Source organism: Eriocheir sinensis, chromosome 31 (assembly GCF_024679095.1).
Source record: "Eriocheir sinensis breed Jianghai 21 chromosome 31, ASM2467909v1, whole genome shotgun sequence".
NCBI lineage: Eukaryota > Metazoa > Arthropoda > Malacostraca > Decapoda > Varunidae > Eriocheir > Eriocheir sinensis.
In genome coordinates this window covers 6,282,518-6,288,018 of record NC_066539.1, presented here as the reverse complement: position 1 = coordinate 6,288,018, position 5,501 = coordinate 6,282,518, and the positions used below count along the sequence as shown (strand labels likewise).

Here is a 5,501-nt window from a genome sequence, read left to right as displayed (position 1 = left end):
ACAGAGGTCTTCCGTTTCTCGAGGGCTTTGTATGTGAAATCAAGGAGGCTGACGAAGCAGTGTGTGGTGGAGGAGCTTTTCACGTTGCCGAACTGTTGAGCGTCTATGTGGGGGGCAAGTTGTGTGTAGGCCTATTTGAAGATGAACTCCTTGCATAACAGGCTTGGGATGGGGGTGATGGCAATGGGCCGCAGGTCAGAGAGCGATTGGAGACTGGGAGTCTTTGGGATGGGAGTGACAAATGCGGTCTTCCATTGGGCGGGGCACCGGCTCTGTTGGATGGAGGCGTTGATGATGGAGCAGAGGGGCGTGGCTAGCTCGGTGCCAAAGTCTCTGTAGAGCCTCACTGGTATGTCGAGTAGTGTGGTGGAGCGTTTGGCCTTTAATTTTGACAGTGACCTCATTACCTCAAACACCTTGATCTCAGGTAGAGGCTCAGGGGTTGGTAGGTAGGCTGGTGGATGGGTGAGGTCGAGGTCAGGGAGTGTTTGACAGTGTGTGTGTGTGTGTGTGTGTGTGTGTGTGTGTGTGTGTGTGTGTGTGTGTGTGTGTGTGTGTGTGTGTGTGTGTGTGTGTGTGTGTGTGTGTGTGTGTGTGTGTGTGTGTGTGTGTGTGTGTGTGTGTGTGTGTGTGTGTGTGTGTGTGTGTGTGTGTGTGTGTGTGTGTGTGTGTGTGTGTGTGTGTGTGTGTGTGTGTGTGTGTGTGTGTGTGTGTGTGTGTGTGTGTGTGTGTGTGTGTGTGTGTGTGAATGTGTGTGTGTGTGAATGTGTGTGTGTGTGTGTGTGTGTGTGTGTGTGTGTGTGTTGCAGTCAATCGCGCCCCCAAACCCTCGTATGTCTGGAGCGAGTTTCATCAGTTTCATCAAGATAAACCAAGTAAAAACACTGGTACTTGATTGATATCAGGACTTCTACGTGTTTCTCCCAACATAATATATATAAGTTTTTCCTATTATCCTGACCTATAGTTTGTTATTCCTTGACCACGTCTTATTAGTTTCATCGAATACTCTTAATGTAATTTATGTTACAGCTATATATGACCACTTTTAATTGCCAAATGCGTCACCTCAATATCTGTGTAAAAAAAGGTCCGAGTTATCGTTTTCTTCTGATCCCTGGACGGCACGCGGCTCTTGACGACCCCTCCCATCCCCTGTTTTATGCGAGATCAACACCAAAACTTTCACCTGTGGGGATAGCCTGCATCTATAGTCGTCGCGCTCTGTCGGGCCCGAAAGCCAGACTCAATCCAAAACACAATTAATCTGCCATTTGCCGGTGTTCCGCTTTACTGTTTATTAAAATAGTAGACCTGTGCTAACATGATTTATTCATTATTTCAAGTTATTCCTTTGTACTTTAGATTTGCAAGCATAATCAAACTGACCACAACTATTGCTCCGCTTAGTCTATCCTTATAAGTTATTCATCTGTGGTTGGGGCATTTCGCCTTGCATTAGGAGGATAATCATGCGCTGACCACACGTTTTCCACACCAAGCTTATCATGTCATATTCATTCTTATTAATTACTCCAGGGTGGGGCATCGTATTTATCGTGCTGTTCCGAAACTCGCGTGGCCAAGCCTAAGAGTTTCTTGTAGTTTAAACAGTTATCAATTAAAGCATCTCTACCAAGCGCGCATGGGGAGGCGGAAGAGGGTTTCACTACCTCATTAACCAGTAACATAGAAACAATGATAAGCAACCTAATTAATTAGTATGACCACTCTACCTGCCCAGTCATGAGGCATCAGCGCCTGTGTGAATGTTGAGGAAGCACTCGTCAGGTATAAGATAAGTACATATATCTATACATGGTGGCAGGTTGGTACTCATAAGTGCTCGTCATTGACACACTGATGAATACAGACCAGCCAGCGTCAAGGGCGTTGAGTGTCGATTACATAATGGTGGTGAGTGCAAGGTGCCACTCTAGATTATTTTCGTCCGTCATGGCGAGTGACGAGTCATGCACCTTAAGATCACTGACCTGATACCCAGCTGGACACGGCTGTGGATTTTACAAGGAAAAATATCTCATTTCCAGTTTCAGATAAAGGTCAGCCGCGGAGAATGAACGGAGAGATAAATAAATTTCCACATTTTCTGAAATTCTACACCTGGCAGCGCTTGATGTCGTATTTTCCTTTCGCAGCATTGAGAAACTTGGAATGTTTACTTGACAAGGACTTACATCAAACTTGCTGGAAAGGAAAGAGGCGCGGCACCTTTTCTTCCTTCCCGACGTTCCCTGAAGAAGCTCAACACGCTCCCAAACACGTATAATGCTTTGACCCTGTGAGTAAAGTTTTCTTGATCTCGAATGAAACAATTCTGAAGTTATGAATCAGGCAAGTAAGGAAGATGGGGACGGGTATACGGACAGCGACTTAGTGATGTGACTTCCAACCACATCAGCTAACACCGACCCTTCCCACGTGCAAGCTTCTCCCTACCTTACCTTCCACTCGTCTTGACATAAACGTGTTATTCGCAATCATGTATAAAAGATAAAAATAACCACATAACTGTGCTTCAGAAGACAACCAAAATAATTCGTTGGCAGCGTTAAGAAACTGCTGCAGTTGGACACATAACCAATGAATCGCTACTTTGTATGACGCCTAAAATTACGCCAAACAAAGTAAAAACATCACAGAGCAACACTCACCGTCCCCAGAGCGTTGGCTGACCTGTAAAGAGGAAAACAAGCAACGTATAATTACAAAGAAATTAAGAAGTTATATATGAATAACAATATATTCATAATAAAAATATAGACAAGTACAAGCGGATATGCAATAAGAAATATAAGCATCAACAGAGAAACAGATGAATACACACACGCACACGCACACACACACACACTCTCTCTCTCTCTCTCTCTCTCTCTCTCTCTCTCTCTCTCTCTCTCTCTCTCTCTCTCTCTCTCTCTCTCTCTCTCTCTCTCTCTCTCTCTCTCTCTCTCTCTCTCTCTCTCTCTCTCTCTCTCTCTCTCCTGAGGCACCCTATTAATATATATGATTCTTTTCCTGCCTGAAGTCCAAGTAATGTGATAACCATTGCCTCTAACTAGTACTTTTCTTATGTCTTTTTAATTTTTCATCCCCTCTTTACCTTCTTTTCCACTAGTTCACATGTTCTCATTTTTCCCTTCTTTCTTTGTCCTTGCCTCGCCTTCCCTTGTGGCAAAGACAGCAAATTCACCTGCATATTTTTGCTAAATATGTTGAAGTAAACAAGTATCCAGGTCCAGGTGTATGTGATGTAATGATGATAAAAAGCATTACGAAAAAAAGGAACATGACATCGAAACTAAGGGACAAATAACAAAAAAATGGTAAAATACAGTGAGGAAAAAGGAAATGTAAGGAGTGACACATAGGAGCTCGGCCAAAAAATGTGGCAAAGAAAACAATGAAAATAAGCCAAGGAAGAAAGAAAATGAGAGAAATAACACACAGGAGCTGAGAAAACATACACTTAGGAACAATGATGGAAAATATATCACCTACCCGCAGAGTGAGACCAACACAAGACGCAGAACCCGACCAAGCAAACGAGACCTTTACGATGGAGTCATTCTTCGGCCGATGCGATATAATGAGCGGCCGCGGGGATCTAGAGCTGTAATAAAACGAGTAGAGAAGACGTCAAGAAGTGGAGCTATTACAATTGCTGGCCTACAACCTCTCCCCCTCTCTCCTCTCTTCTCCTTCCTCCTCCAACTCCTCCTCCAGCTCCTCCTTGAGTCCCCGCCACGCAGCTCACTAACACCTCATCAAGCGCCTCGCCAATGGTCCCGCTCTAGATGGCCTCGCCGATGCGGCCTCACACTTCTCCGTGGCTGCCAATTTACATGATGCCAGGAGGTTAACAAAAATGGACGAGGCCGCAAATGACAGCTATCTAGATTAACTGCGTGAATTACGTAGAGAAACCGGTCCCTCTCGCCTTGGTTTAGGTAGTTTGCGGCCTAGTGGTGCCTGTGCATGTTGAAGAAGGTCGTGATTAGTGGGCTGGAGGGAGAGTTAGGGCGCGGGAGGAGAGGAAGCGAGCCAGATGGGAGCCCGGCTTGAACCTTTGTCTTCATCTCCTTACTTCACGACGCCCTTTCCCTCATGAACGTCCACTCAACCTCTACCCACAACTCCTCTCCTCAAGACTCTCCACCTTCAACCATCCATCATTTCTCCCTTTAAGAACTTTGAACCTATACCCATCCACCAGCCCTCCCCCTATAATATTCCACCCACCCACAAACCATTCCCTTTCCCCGCGCACCATCTTCCACCCACCCACCATTCCAGCAACAAAGTGTTCCATTCATACACCACTCTGATTTCAATTGAGTGACGGAGGGCTGGGTGAAACAGGGACTAACGGAGATGTGGACTCGTGGCGGTACCCCTTAAAAACAGGAATTAGAACACCAGCTTGGGGAGGCTGGTACAAAATATGGCAAGGTATAGGGGTGACAGGGACGGGAATAGGTACGAGGTGATTGCATTTTTTGAGTAAAGGAGGCAACTCAAGGGAAAAAAAAAAAACTAAGGAGAAAAAGCACGCAAATCACTTCCCTTATAAAAAAAGAGTTTAGTATAGTGATCAAAAGAGAGATCAATTTCGGGAAGAAAGGTGTCTCGATACTCTCCTCTTGAAAGCGGTCAAGTCGTAGGCAGGAGGAAATGCAGACGAAGGAAGAGTGTTCCAGAATAGTTGCTAAATTTGGAAGAAAAAAAAGTGGATTAGGTGAGGCGGTAAATGTACTGGAAGAGAGCTGCAAAGACTAGACTCGGATCTATCATGAAAATAAATTTTAGGGACAAGAATGTCATGGAAAAAATGACAAAATGGGAAATAATGGCAGGGAAAATATCAAAGAAAAATATGGCAAGGGGAAGCAGGCCCGGAACGTTATGTTAGTAGCTGGGAAAGATCTCTTGAATTTTTTGTTATTGCTTCTCGAGTTTCAACTTCATAGAGACCTGCAAAGGCTGCGGGTCAAGGGGCGGGGCGGGGCCGTGCGAGCGAGGGTTCACTACTGTTGCTCCTCCACACTAAGGAACATGACTGGCACCACACCGCTTCTTTCTCCCTTCATTTACTTTACCTTTCTGACAGTGATGGTGCTGATGATGGGCAGGGTGATGATGCCGCCTATAATTACAGCGACAGTAATAACGACGGCCATCTCACTGTTCAATGAAGTCATGTCATAAATAACAACAGTGATGACAACGGCAGTTACTATTCAATCAAGTCAGATTTTAAAGATCAACAAGAGAGGAAAAAAAAGACAAATTTTCTACATACTGCTTTAACACCTGAAATCATCAAAACATGTAGCACAGTAACACAATTGTACATTTTAATGCAACGTTGTAAAGCTGGAGTGAGTAGCATTAAGGTTCCCCGCGTCAAACATTAACAGTCTTTGGTCCAAGGCTACCGCAGTCTCTGGATGTCCTCTCCATGTGCACACGAACAAAAGGGA

At 44.9% G+C, this 5,501-nt stretch overlaps 1 long non-coding RNA gene across 1 annotated transcript in view; it reads right to left on the bottom strand.

The window, feature by feature from the left end:
- LOC127005842 (uncharacterized) overlaps positions 1-4,388 on the bottom strand; it is a 19,718-nt gene extending 15,330 nt beyond the window's left edge. The window contains exons 1-2 of the long non-coding RNA XR_007758953.1: positions 3,520-4,388; positions 2,676-2,697 (exon numbers count right to left, since the gene is read on the bottom strand). This is a non-coding gene — a long non-coding RNA (uncharacterized LOC127005842). The remainder of the gene's footprint in view (positions 1-2,675; positions 2,698-3,519) is intronic.
- Between the last annotated feature and the right edge of the window lie 1,113 nt (positions 4,389-5,501).